Below are 15321 nucleotides of genomic sequence, written 5' to 3'. Positions count from 1 at the left end.
TATATATATATATATATATATATATATATATATATATATATATATATAATTTTTACAATGCACGTACACAGCACAACTTTCCAGAAGAAACTCTATAACTCTATTCATAAATTTGTAATTATGACTGTTGAACCCACCAAAATTTCTCATGGAAATATACCTGTTTCTGTTTCCTGAAAGTATATTTCCATGTGGAATTTCATTCAGATCTGTATAAACATTTGAGAGAAAATCTTGCTATTGTTGTAGATAGAGCTTCCATAAATTCTATATTATCTTCAAGAACATACTTCTGTGTGTATCTGTCTGTGCGTTTGTGCAGTGAGCACATGCCTTGCTTACATTGCTACTCTCCTCTTGGTAAATTCTATTCTCCTTTCTGTAGTGAAAATTTCACAGAATACATGTTTTGTGAGTATCTAGTGGGAGAGGTAAGTGATAGCCTCACAGCAAACTCAGTGCAAATTTCTCATCGTGTACCTCAGCTTTTTCACCAGGCATGTAAGATTTGGAGCATTTAATACAGTCCTTACAGCACACCTAAGGAATGTGCAAATGTTCACATAAATAGCAGCATGATGTGGTACCAACTTCATGATAAACAGTTACAAGATTTTCAATATGCAAAGTGTTATACATTTTAACATGAATGATAAAATTTTCACAGTACATTCAGTACCCCACAAATTAAGTGGTATAAGTTTCTTATTGCTTACCAAAATAAGCTTGATTCAACTTCTAGAACAGATCTGGTGCTTCTTTACATTGCTGGAACTTTATAAGCCAGGTTATGCGCATTCCATTTTAAGTTTCATTTCAGGAAATGTGAATTATATTGCTTTTTAAAAGCAATATATGGAGAAAAAGAGTGCTATATACTGTAATAGAGACTTCACAGGATCAATATGAATTTCACTGAGCAAGACAATCTGCTCTACTTAGTGTAGCCTGGACGTTCTGCAGCTGAGAGAAACTTTAAATGTATGGATGGATTCAACATAAATGACATCAGAGTATGTCATGCTGTGATACTTTTAAGAGCATCAAATCAGTACCAGCAATTTTCACGTGTCAGCTGCAAAATGTAGTTGATTTTTGTGTTCTTGTACATCCCAAACATTCATGTGCATTCACGCATCTGCCCACCTGCCATTTTTTTCCTTATTTGTTTTGTAAGAGACACAATGTAGCCCAGTGTGCAGTCTGTGTTTTGCAGTGCACTAGCAGCGGGTGGAATGTAAGCGTTACATCTTAACTTTAGTTCTCTATTGATACGATTTAATACATAGAATCAAAAAGTGCCTGCTGGAAGAGGTTGTCACCTGTTCACTAAGTTCTCTCCCATGCATGCTGTAAACTTATCTGCTCTTTCTGCAGCTTCTACTGTCATGGTAGAAGAAGGATTTTGGAAGGGCATCTTGAAATGTGTGCTGTACAACGTATTTGCAGTTTATATTGTACAAAATTCTTCACGATTCATTGCAATTTTGTCAACAAAAGAGACATTCTCATAGATAAAATCAGGGATTAAAATAATAATAAAAGAATTGCATGTATTTATTATTGGCATCTGGTTTAACTTCGGAGGAACAAAGCTGTCTTATCAGTGTATAATCTTGCCACATGACTTGCTAGCTGCTGCTTCTCTCTGAGTTCTAACAATTCAGTGAGAGCAATGAGACATTCTGGAGAGTATTTCCTCCTGTCAGCCAGACAAAGGATTAGAGCTGGAGTTGCTATTCGCTATCCAACCTTAGCAGCAAAACAAGGAAATTCAATAAAAAAAAACAAAAACCACAACACACTATAGCCTGATTTTGCTCATGACAAAGGGAACTCCCAGTTGGTGTGACAATCATGAGATAATCAGCTTTAGAGGCTTAGAGGACCCTAGGGGTGTGATTAGCTCAGGTTGGCCAAGCCCTCTGTCACTAATTAATTCAGAAACGAATATTTGCATTCCAGTGTTGCGTTTTAGTGGTAGCAGATTCCATCTAAGAAACATTTCTTTTTTCCTTTTTAAATATCTTCATTTCTGTTGCTCCAAAAAGTAATTCACATTGCACAAGACAACTGGCAGCTGTGGCTAATGAAATGTGAGATGATTAAGTAATAAGGATCTGAGTTTTGTGTGGTTTACTTCTGCCAATGATCTTTCAATGTAGAGAAAATGTTCATTGTTATTTTTAGTTGGTCTTTTTTCCTACACTTTTGTTAAATTCTTGATGGAATATTATCATTTCATTTGATTCCACAGTTGACAATTGGGTAACTTTTCCTTCCATAATTAGCAATTATCAACAGAAGAAAAATACTGAATGCTGTTGGGTTTGCATAATAAACAGAACACAGAAGTAATGGTAGTGAGTTTGATGAACTGAAAATACATCTTTTGTGCACTTGACAGCTATTTGGGAATTTGAAATGGTGTTACGTACTTAAAGATGCTCTGGTGAAATGGCCTATATGTCTGACAGTTACATTAAATCCAAGCAGGCAGAATTGCTGTCTGACACATATTTAGCCAATGTATTTGATAAAGTAGGCCAGAGAACATAATCTGAGAATGCAGAAGCAATTTAAATCAGTTTTATAAAATAAAGGGAACTAATTCTGTGCAATAAGAGAAACAAATGCAGTTTTGTATAGAGAACATTTTGCTCTAAGAGAGTTCATTGTATGTGTGTGTAGGATCAAATAGCAACCAAGCGGGCCCTTAGTATGGCTTACATGTGCGCACCCTTTACATCCATTTATCTGGCTACACAGTCTGTTCTGCAGAGTTGGCAATTTCTTGGATACCTTTTTTTTTAGTAGTCTACAGATCTTGTGTAGCAGTTTCTGTGCCCGTAAAATGAAGACAATAGAAATGATCTCTTGCTAAGCAGTGCTTTGCAATTTTACTTACAAAAAGCCCCAAATACCATCAGAAGAGACTATTTTCTTGCCTGAGCTTTTCTCTAAAAATGTTTATTCTCTTTAGAAGTTGAGAACAATTCTGAATGAATAGTGCCGATGTTCTTATCGGAAATTGTTTCTTAACTGGGCAAAAACACATTCTTAATTTCTGAACTTTCTCTCATTCCGTTCTTCTGCCAAGTCTACCACATCACCTTATTTATTTGTAAAGTGTTGCCCTCTGCTGATTGTTTTTTTTTTATTGCCCTGCAATGTTTCCTGGGAGAAATCTTTGAGTTGTCATCATCATTGCTGTTCAGTTGTCTCCATTCTCTTCTTAAGTACTTCGAGGAATCTATTGAAATCTGAACTTTATTTCTTCACCAGTGCTAGCAATAGTAACAGCTGTAGCCCCAGTGACAGAAATGCAGTAACACTGTGTGAATGCCAATATTTAAGCCTCTCAAGCTATTGAGTATTAAATTGTCCTGTGCTATGTGAACCTAGAGAAGGGCAAAAAACAGAGATTGAAGCTGATGGGCTTTCAAAGACAGTTTCAAAGGCTCTGTTGAATCTTAACACATGTTAATCCAGAACCTGAAGGTTAGCTGCTACTTCGTTTTTACTGTTTGCATTTACTCTGTTTGCTTTGAGCACTTCAATACTTAATGTTCTTTAATACAGTTTTAAATCACTGTGTGTGTTCCTGTATCCCTGTTGAGATTCTTCTTCCTTAACACCTTTGCAACTGATTTTTGTATCTGTCTCTACTAAACCCTCCTTGTGTATACTCCTATCCACTGACAAATTTATCTATCAATTATATAGTTTGAGGAGCTGTGCTTTAAAAACCAGAAAGTCTTTGGTGCAGTGCAAAACTTGTCTTACTGTTATATATTTCTATAAAGCACTATTAAACAAAGTAGATTTTCTGTGATGCCATTACTAGCTCAATTTAAGGAAAAAAAATATTATGCATGATTCCTGATTTCAATGGGTACATGTACTTATCTCCATAATCCTGGCCCCCAAAGATTGCTGAAAGAACAGTTTTTAGCTGTGAATGGTCTTACCTTAGGTAATGGGAAGCAGTCAGCAGTGAAGGCAACTTCATTGATATCATTGCAGTACTCCATCCATATGCAGCACAGTACACCGCCAACAAAATCATATTCTCTGTGCAGCCTAACAAATACTAATCAGCACACATCCATTGTGCAGGCACAGTGCCTTCCTAAGGTGCACATTACCAGAATCAGCAGGAGGGAGCAGAGGAACGAATGGACTCCTTCCAGTATGACTGCAGCCAAAACAGTGACTGTTTGGGGTGAGTTTTTTCACCCACAGACACAGTCAACAAACCCTGCAGAGCCACTGGCTGTCGGAGGATGAGCTGCTTCAGTATGCAGCTGAACGAATATTGCTGCCAGACCTCCAGCGCTTTGCACAGCTGGCCCTCTGCTCCTTCAGAGCCGCCCATGACTGATTCTGCTCAGATGCAGGCTGACCACTGGCTTCATAAGGAAAGGCAGCAGAAACTGAAGAAGGGTGTAAGAAATTTCCCATCTTTCTATATTGGCTATTAATATGCAGGCAAATTACACCAGAAACAAAGGAGTGGGGGGACCAAAACATAACGATGCATTAGGATGGATCCAGCATTACATTAATACTGACAGTAATGTGGGTTGAATGCATGCATAGGGACTTTAGAAATAACACAATTACCTATCTGTGTCTTCAGGTGCTACCGTGTCTGAAAACTGTGACCCCTAATGTTTCCATTTCAGGCATTAAAGTAATTTGCAAATTCCGATATTTCACAATTCTGATTCCAATTTCCTTCATGTAAAATGAACAGATTTTTATTTTTTTCAGTTCAGCTCAAATAACGCATACTATAACATTTTTGGATAATGACCAACTATGTTATACTATATCTTCCATATTTTCCTTTAAAAAAGAAAAAGGATCTTTAAAATGTTTTAAAATAAATTTTACCAAAAGAAAAAAGCCTTGGCAGTATGTGGTCAAACAGCACGGATAATAGGTCACTGAGCTGAATAGATTCTTCTCAGGCTCCTGATGCTGTGACAAGAATGAATGCGAAATTCCTGCTATACATGTTACAGATAATGCATTTTCAGCAGTCATTTGGAGAAATATCCTTTCAGATGCTGCATTTTTCACGTCAATAAATACCTTTAAATCTTCCATTAGAATACAGCTTATGGCAATGTTTTACTGGGGATATTCTATAAACGCTTTTAAGCTTTACCAAGGGGGTACTTGGGTGGTAGTAATGCAGTGATTTTGGTGGTGCTGGACAAATGGGCTTTGTAATGGTGGTCTTTTAACCATACTGTTGTTGGACAGCAGGAACCATAGGATGTCTCATATTCAGCATTCACTATAAATGCAAAAAATCTGACTTCCAAACTTAATTTAGTCCAGAAGGCCGTAGCAAGTTATTAATACATATGTTCTGGAATTTATGTGGTGCACTTAATTTCTGCTGTGAAACCCTTCTTACAGCCAGAGAAGTTGCGCTGGGATTTTGCAGTGCTGGCAGGGGCCAGTGGCTAAAGGCTGTGAATTATTGAAGTCCTCGGCCTGAGTTTATTCTCCATGTTAGTTACTGTGTCTGGCTTCATTGCTGCAGCAATTGTGTGTCCAGGCTGACCCACATACTAAAAAATCTCTCAGGGTTTCAAGAAGGAAATGGGTGGAGAGAAGGACTGAAAAGACAGGTATCCTGACCGCTATCATAAAACATGCATTGAACCCTCTGGTTCCTCATAGCATCATCCAAAGTATGCAGTGTCTCAGAGGACACTTGCAGATAACTTTCAGCTAAGCACATAGGACGTGGATCTTAATTCTTTCATATAGTTTCTGTGGCTAGTAATGACATTTGTCTTGGTAAGGCAGAAGATGACTAAATTTGCTCCCTGAAAAGGAGCTGCCTGTATGAAACCTCTTTTAAAATGCTTCTGCTCTCTACAAAGAGCTACAGAATCATAAGGAAAACATCTGCACAATAAGATGAAGAAAGAAACTATTCCATACATGGTGTTAGTTGTCTGATTTTTCACTACAAAATAGGTAGGAAAGACTCCTATTCCAAAGACACATTTTTAGCTGTAAGAAGCTGCAACATTTGGATTTTGTGCAATATTTTCGCACTGTTCTAGTTTTTCCTTTTTCTATACACATTTAACACATAATCCAGCATCAGTCAGAGCTCATGCAGATTAACTTCCACGTGTTCTATTGCATTTCTGCCCCCTGGGAAAGGAACACCCAAACTCGGTGTTTCACATTTTCAGAGTTTGCTCAACTAAAATTTAAGTGCAAGATAGCTGGGTTTTTTTTTGTATGTGAATGCAAAGAAGTAATTAATACTGAACTATAGAATAATCATGAACTTCAAAGCTTGGATATAGGCTCAGTTTCCAGCAGGAACACAGAGTATATGGATTCATGTATCAGATTTGTAACATGAATGTTCCCACAACATGGCCCTCTAGAGAAAAATATGTACTTATTTTCACTGCTGTAAAATTTAAGTATGTCCATACTGATGTTTAGCATGGAAACAACTCTGTAGTGTGCAGTGCTGCTATGTAATTATGAAGCATTTTAGAAAGTAGCTGCAATAGCTATTTTTTTCAGATAAAATTATCCACTCCCTCTCACCACAGCAAAAGTAATTATTCTTCTTTAGATAATAATCTAAAGGGGATAAATAATATAATAAATATTATAAAAAATAATATATAATATTAATTATATTATATAATTATATAATAATTATATAATAATAATTATATAATATAACTATATAACTATATAACTATATAACTATATATATATAGTACATAGTATATATAGTATATATAATATATACTATATATAGTATATACTATATATAACTATATAATATAACTATAATATAACTGCTATAACTATACTATAACTATGTTCTGTAATATTATATATTATATAATAATATAATAAATATAAAAAATAATATATTAAATAAATAATCAGAGGGAATGGCTTCAAGCTACGGCAGGGGAGGTTCAAGCTAGGGCAGGGGAGATTCAGGCTGGACATGAGGAAGTATTACTTTTCAGAAAGGGTGGTCAGGCACTGGAATGGACTGCCCAGGGAGGTGGTGGAATCACCGACCCTGGGGGTGTTCAAGGAAAGGCTGGATGTTGTGTTGAGGGACATGGTTTAGTAGGAGCTATTGGGAATAGGTGAACGGTTGGACTGGATGATCTTTTAGGTCTTTTCCAACCTTAGTGATTCTATGATTCTATGAATAAGTGCTTGCTAACCTCTATCTCCCTCACCCCTCCCACTTAGAAGTTTGGGTTTAAAAACACAGCAAGAATGACTTAGCTTGACATTCTTTAATTTATTTCTTAAAAAAAAAAAAAATTGCATTTTTTTATTTTGTAAATGAATACCCAAATGTTTTTGTCAGTGATAAATTAAACGCCTTCGATGAGAGACCCATTGCTAGGCATGTGCATGTCTTACAAAATCTTACAAATATGCTTAAACTTAAATATTTGTATTGTATAGTAATTTCAGTAAATTTTTTGTCAGTATAAGCCTTCTTTTAGACAGTTCAAATCTTTGGCAACGTATGACCTAGGATAAGATACAGCTATTGGCCAACAGTCACTTCAGAAACACAGGTAGCTGCAACACCAGGCAGCAAGGCTGTGAAAGGAGATTTGATCAAGAATGTTCCCCAGTATTATGTAACTAAAGGTTAAGTGCTTCTTTTTTGTGGCTAGATTTTCTCAGATTGTTCTGAATTTATTTTCTGTGCTTTAGCTTTCTACTGAGAGCCCTATGCTAAAAAGATCTAATTGCTGCCTCTATATTCAAAAGCATACTTTCAAATAAAATTGTAATTTAAAAATGATGGTCACATACTTAGAACTTTTGGAGTATGCCTCTACTAATATTTGGGGATGTAATGAATTAGTACAGTAACAAAGACTTACTGCTATCTTACTGTTTTATAATGTTACCTTGAAAATAACCAGTGCTCTGACTTCTATGAATAAAAATCAAATTCATATTAATCAATTATAGTATAAATAGTTTTATGCCTCAGAATAATTCATAAATTGTCATAAGAAATTATCTTCAGAACAAAATCTGTATCACTTTAAAATTGCAAACAAAATCCACACAATTTTGTACAATTTTGTGCACACCAGGTTTCTTTTGCAAAAAAAATTTTTTTTACAATCAATTGGAGTTCTGCTTGATCCCAAATGGCTAGAGTTTATTCTGTTCTTAATCTTACTAGTTAAAAACTGCAAAAACAATAGAAAAGACATTGCTTTAAAAAAGTAAATATTGAAATTTTTCCATGAAAAAAGCCATTAATTTCAATGTCTAAGTATATTTAGATAAGTCAGGCATCTCCATTTAACCTTTTCTTTTTCTTTTTTTTTTTTTTTTTTTTTTTGAAAGTTTATTACACATACAACTTTGCTTTTAAACAATAAACTGCAAGGGTTTCTCTTATTTCTTCCTTTCATAAAAAATCTGGACTTAAATCTGGTCTTGTATCACTAAAGGTAGTGCTCATGTTCTGCTAACACATGGATCTGGCAGCAGACCGTGGGCAACGTTATGCATGGTGTAATGTAGTCAGTACATAGCTGCCAGGGCTGGCTATAGTTGTTCAAGTAAACGGGATCAAATGGAGCCCATAAAGTGTCCACAGCATTACATCAACATCTGTGCTGGCAGGAAAGAGGGAATTCAAATGATGACTTTGATTTCTTACTGCTGAGGCTGTGGCCAGCAGTTTTCTGAACAGAGCAAATATAACACCAATCCTTTAAGTCCAGAGTCACTGTCATCATCAGGATAAGGCTGTGATGACCATATTGTGCTACCATGTAGTCATCTTTTACTAGCCATACAGCTTGTCTAGGAAAAGTATTTCATCTGAAATGTGAAATCATCATAGAAACTAGTTGTTGTGTAATGTGTAGAGGTATTATGTTGGTATTACAGCTGTCTAGTTCATGCTCTTGCAGAACAAGTTTCTAAGTATGAACGATACCTTAGTTCTCTCATTTAGCAAGTTTTTTTGATTAGCTAAGGGTGGTATTTATTGCTGACTTTTCATATGAAACAGCAGTGTTTAGTCAAGTGTAAGATGTTACCCTGAATCTCAGACAAGAAAGTGAGGAATTAATTAAACTCAGAGCATCTTTAAGACCTACTCCCATTGTGCTGAAAAAGGAAAAGAATGATACAAATATAAATGAATATAGAACAGAAATTAGGGTAAAATATTCTTAACTCTCACTGCAGAAAATTCCTGAAGAGTTTTTCACTGTTACAATTACCATTTCAAATGAGGAACTATGTCTGTATGGCATTTACCTACAGGAAAGTTTTAGAATTGGAGTGGCTTTGGCTAACTGTTTCCTCCCTGTATTTCTGAGGCTACTAACATGTAGATGGATGTGTAATTTCTCTCATTCTCACTACTTCAGTAAATCAGTGGGAATGTTCACACTGCCATTGTTAGCGTGATTAAAGCATTGGGAGAATCAGGTCTTTGGCTTTCTGTAATTTAGTAAAAGGATTTTATTAGTCTGAAATGATGGTAAGTATTAGAAAAATCCAAACAGATTGAGAAGTCTGCTGTGGCACATGCAGAGATGGCTTTGGTCCTGCAATACAAATTGAGGAATGCCCTCAGAATGTATTGGACTTCTCTTACTTGCTTCATCTCCCAAAAGAATGAATGCACTTGTGAGTTGTAAAGTTGTGTGCCCGTTGATTTTTCTTGAATTATGTATTTTGTCTGGGCAATTTCTATGTTTTCTTCTATCAAGGAACAGAGTACATATCTAGTAGGTGTCTTCTGTCCAAGTCAGATTTCACAAAGTTCATATAAAAGTACACCCCCAACCATATACTATATTGCTTCATATTAATGCAAGTTTTGAGATTTTATACTGTTTAAAACAGCAGATTCTATATCTTTAGATGAGTCAAGTGAATAATTCATCATGAATTATTTATAAGATGAATTGAAGTTCCTCTTTCAACTACCACCTACATGAAATAATTTCATTTCTTTTACTTTTTTTTTTTTCTTTTCTTTAATTCTGGGGTAATAGGTACATCTGAAAGCTGAGCTTTCTTACCTATTGGAGTTAGGTCAAATAAGAGCCTTTATTCTGTCTTTATTCTGAGAGGGTGAACAGAATATAAATATGTTGTGGAAGCAAATATTTTAATTACAGATTTAAGATCTGCTTATGACAAATTCTGCTTAATATGAAACATGCTCTGAGAAGTTATTACTCAAGTAATGTGAATGGGATGATTACATAAATCAAATACATCAAGGTGATCAGAATCATTTCTCAGTTTGCATATGTAGTTGTAGATATTTTTATGGTGATTCATCTGCTGGAATAGAAACATAGGAAGCCTGTTTTAAAGGACCCAAAGTACCCTTGAGCAGTAAGTGTAGGCAGAGAGCATGCTTTCTGTGGTGCCTTTTAGGAAGATCTCATTATATGCCACTGGTACATCAAAGACTGTCTCTGGTACACAGGTTAGGGCAGTCTCAGTCCTTTTTTTTAATACATGCCAACAGCTAAACCTACTCCAAGCTGTCTCAAAGGAAGTAGGGGCTGCCTCTCTTCTGAGTCTGCACAAGGCTCTGCACCATCTCAGGATGAATCAGGCCTATGATATCTACTTTACAGAGAGTTTCAGACTCTTAATCCTATTTAAATTTTAATGTGAAGGCTTGTTATAGTTTCTATAATTTGAGGCATTAAAAGCAGATGAAGCATCTTTAATCATAAAAGCTTCATTGCTCTAATTTATGATACCTTCATTTTAAGCCTTACCTTAAAGTGGATTGTGTTTGGGGGATGATAGTTCACAGCAAGGAAATGTGATCCATCAGGAAACCTGTTTACATTAAAACACTTTGACAGCGGCAGTAATTAAACCTGTTTCCCAGGTGCAGAGCAATATTTTAAATGCCCCTCTGGCTACAATACCATTCAAGATTGTCTGTCTTTTTCCCTTGCCATCCACTGCAAAAACAAGATAATGAGAAGTGGACAAAATATAAGGAGGGCTGGGCTAGCAATTAATAATCTAAGTATGTAATCACAACATTAAAATCTCATTCCAGCTAATTTGTATACTAGTTTGTATGACATGGAAAATACTTATGTGCCTTTCCACATGCCTGGGAAACAAGACATGGGAATTCATGGCACTAGTGCTTGCTGTTATGGCAAGTAATAGCCTAACACGATCATTTCTGACTTTGAAACTTGAGTTGGCTTTACAGCACGGCTACACAAACCTTTTTATGCAGCATCAGATTTTTACTGTGAATCTTTCTTTGAGTAGCGGTGCACGAGGACAGGCAGATCCTAAAAACTTGATGAACTCATGAAAATATAATTCAAACAAGTACACGCTTGTGCCACAAAGCCAAGGATAGATCCCTTTATCCTCGACACAACACAGATCAAGTGCTGCTCACTGTCATACTGCTAAAACTCTGTGAAGACCCCACCCTCAGGCTACCTGCTTCCTACCAACTTCCACCTTAAAATCCCCAAACCAACACGTGAACTTAACCCACTCATGGATACCTTTGGGAATAACCAGTCTGTCCTGTCCCCATGTTGATCCACCAGAACAGCAGCCCACTGCATTACCAAACCATCCATCTGAAACTTTTGCAAGAAACTCTTGCATTTCTATGTCCTGGGCATTGTTCCGCTCTTGTTACTACAGCCAACATACAATTTTATGAAGGCCAAATTCTCAGGTTGTTTGACTTTTTCCTGATTTTCACCACATAGTGGAGATTACGGCATCAAAAGTGGATGGGTCAGTCTGGGAAACTTGGTTGTGCTGGAGGGATACTGTCATTCCTGGACCGATGACAGGAACTGCAATCCATCTGCGCAAAGTCACAGGACAGTCACAGCAAGTCCAAGGAAGAAAGGTTTTAATATCACTGTATTTCACAGCCAGATGTTTCTGCTCTTTCAAATGCAGTATTATCTATGGTGGATGGAGATTTATCATAATTTCTAAATGCTTTAGAGTTTATACTCTGCATTCTTAACTGAAGTATTTATCATTTAAGAACACCTTAAAAATATCAGACAGCCATAATTATCAAAATACTGTATGTCACTGTTATTTTTCCTTTATAGCTTATATGCAAATACATGGAGCTCCCCAGAGCTTGAATTCACGGGAAATGAAACAGAACAGCTTTTATCCTCTTTCATGTATTCTTTTCTGTATTTTGAAATTTTTTTCTGTATTTTTAAATAAGGTATTGCACTAAACTGGTGTGTCATTTGTACAATCTATAGTAATTACAGTGAAATCTTCATTGCTAAATCAGAAAACCTGGGAACACCTTCATATTCAGCACTAACCCTGAGCACTGCTGTGGCTGCTCACCAGCTCTGCCAGCACTGTGGTCAGGAACCTCTGTAGAAATGCTAGTAGCACAGGGCTGTGCCAATGCTAAATGAGACATGCTTCACAATAAAAGGTATTTTGGGGTATACATTACTTTCCTTATATATGTAAAATATGTATACAGATATTTGTTAGAAGCAAAAACCACTCCATTCTACTCACCATCCATTTTACTGATGGTGGAAATGGCTTAGCATATCTACAAGGATCTTATTTTTACGCATATAGTTCAGAAACAATTTGTTTAAGGATCACAACAAAGCAGGTTGCCAGAGACCCTGACCGTAGGAAAATATGATAATTATTCATACACTTATAATCAAAGGGCATAAATGAACATAGTGAGCAAACTCATACCTCCTGTCTTACTGCTCTGCTGAAGCACAGCCAACTTGTCTATCTGGATTCTCAGGGTAAGAGTCTGCCTGGATCACTAGAGGGCTGACAAGAACTGTCTCCTAAGAAGCATAATGAGATGCCTGCTCTGAATTACTCAGAAATCTGTGCTACAGGGAAGATCATAGTTTGCAACAATAACTTTTGTAAATCTTACAATACTTCGGCTCTGCGCCTCACTCTGCTGGGGCTGTATCTGTTCAGTGTTCCGATGTCTACAGTCAAAGGACTTCTGCCTACACATGATTGGGTGATGTCCTATCTCATTCATTGGGAAATTAATTATACTTGTTTTAGAGTTAGCTGTTAAAGAGATTAGGAAGGTGAAGCGTAGCAGGGTAGCTGTGGTTGCATGGCAACTGAAAAGAACAGTAACATCTGGTAGTCTTAATTTTTTTTGAGCCTATAGATCTTTGTGCCATTATGTGACTATTATTATTCCTACCATGCCTCACTTTTCCTATTTATTAATCAATAGGTAGTACCGTGTTACCAGCTAACCTAGAGGCAAAATTAAATATAACATCAGTTGCTGTGATGATAAAGTCAGTTTTTTAACTCTCAGACTCTACTATCCCCAGAGGATACTCTCAAGAAACGTTATAGAGGAAAGGTCTACTCTCATACAAAAAGCCAGCTTTGAGGTTAGTTGGTCAGTACTGTTAGCTTGAGAGAATGGTGCCTCTTCTGTCTGCAGAAATGATAGATCTATTCAAAATTTTGTTTACTTTCCTCCCCTAGGGCCATTTCTTTCCTGTTAGAAGGGCAGGATGATCAGGCCATCTGTCACAAGAGCAGGATCTATAAGAAAAACTGCAGAAACTGCAGTTTAACTCATCTTCCTTGATAATGTCCTGGTTTTGGTTCCTACTGCTTCATGTTTTATTTCTGACAAATAACAGAGCATTACTAAAGCAGTAGTTTGCTTCAATTAGCTTTGAGATAAAAAACACAAAAAGTGGTAAGGTGTCAGGCATAGGCCAGGCAGATTTGTTCAGCTGCCTTTAAGCAGTGGACATCACTCACACTGCCATAGTTTTTTCAACAGCTGCTTTGTAAAGGAGGATGAACAAGAGAGGAGAGCCCACAGACCATCCCATCACGGAGCAGCAGTTGTCGGGCACTGAGCTGGTATCAAGACCCGGAAAGACTCCCAGCCACCTAGAGCTGCCTAGAAATGAGAACTGCTTTAAGCTCCCCCTGCCCCTCTGCAAAAGCTGCATGTGTAGGCACCCAAACTATCCTGTCTAAGGCAAAGCTATTGATTTTTCCAAACCCAAATAGCAGCAGGCTTTGGATCTGTAAGGGAGTGCAGACACCCTAACTTTGGCTCTGAACATTCCATCTCTCCTGACTCACTCATATTCCTAGTGCTGGTTGGAAAATGAACATGAGGGAATCTGCTGTGTCCAGTCTGAATGCCCTGCTGGGAAGAAAGATCAAGCAGGGACATGCAGCTGATGAACCAAGAGTCGGTTTTCTTTGTTGATGAACTTCAGTGAACTTCGTGTGCCTGGTTCAATTCTTACTGTCTCCCCAGCAGCTGAACAGTGCATTTTCAAATAGCTGAACTCAAAAGGTCAGAGGCAATCATATAAATGTGGCAGATAGATTTCTTATATTTCAAAACCTTGAGCATACTTTAGGTTGTATAGTCAAGGCATAAAATATTCCCTGTGCATATTCTGTCTTTAAGACATCACTCTGTAAAACCACCTTTATAAATCCTCTTTTGCTACTTTCTATTCATCCTTTATTTCAGATCTTTTTGAGAGTTAGCCAAGACTACAATTCGCCATCTCTTAAAAAAAAAAAAAAAAAAAAGAGATGGTAAAGGTATCCTTTTTTCTATGTGCATCTCCAGCCTTTCTTGACAGACTGTCAAGAAATATGTCTCTAAAAAGCCAGGTTAGATCCTCAGAGACAAGCAGTGATGCAGTTCTTAGTAATGTGCTAAAACCTAGTCAGAGTGCACCTTCTTGTTGCTGTGTGCAGTGATATGACATCTGAGTTATTTGTTTGCTCTGCCATAAAAGATCATTAGCGGATATAACGTGAACAGATTACTCATTTGTAAAAATATTTATGGTGTTGCTTTCTAGGCAAAGTTCAAAAGCAGATGGCAAAATATGGGTATTTGTGGACTACTTTAATAGCTAGTTTAGGTAAAAATATTCTCATACACAACAGTATGTAACAATCTGATATTCTACAACACATTATTTTGTTTACATATATTTACAGTAAATCTTTATGAATGGTACTCAAGCAAAATTTGCTAGTTCTAGAAATTATTAGTTTATCTCATCATCTCAAGCCCCTGATCCTGCAAATACCAAAGCATGAGTTAAACTCTTACTTGTGTAGTTCTGCTGAATTCTGCGAGTTCATTGCTTGCAGCACAGCAATCTCAGGAACACATGATGTGTGCGTCATGATTTTCAGCTGTTTGGGGATTTGGGTCCTCCAGTTTACAACAGCTAAAAGAAA

Source organism: Lagopus leucura, unplaced genomic scaffold (genome assembly GCF_019238085.1).
Source record: "Lagopus leucura isolate 7727_CA_CO unplaced genomic scaffold, USGS_WTPT01 Super-Scaffold_100012, whole genome shotgun sequence".
In the NCBI taxonomy this organism is placed as follows: Eukaryota; Metazoa; Chordata; class Aves; order Galliformes; family Phasianidae; genus Lagopus; species Lagopus leucura.
This window is presented reverse-complemented; position numbering follows the sequence as displayed.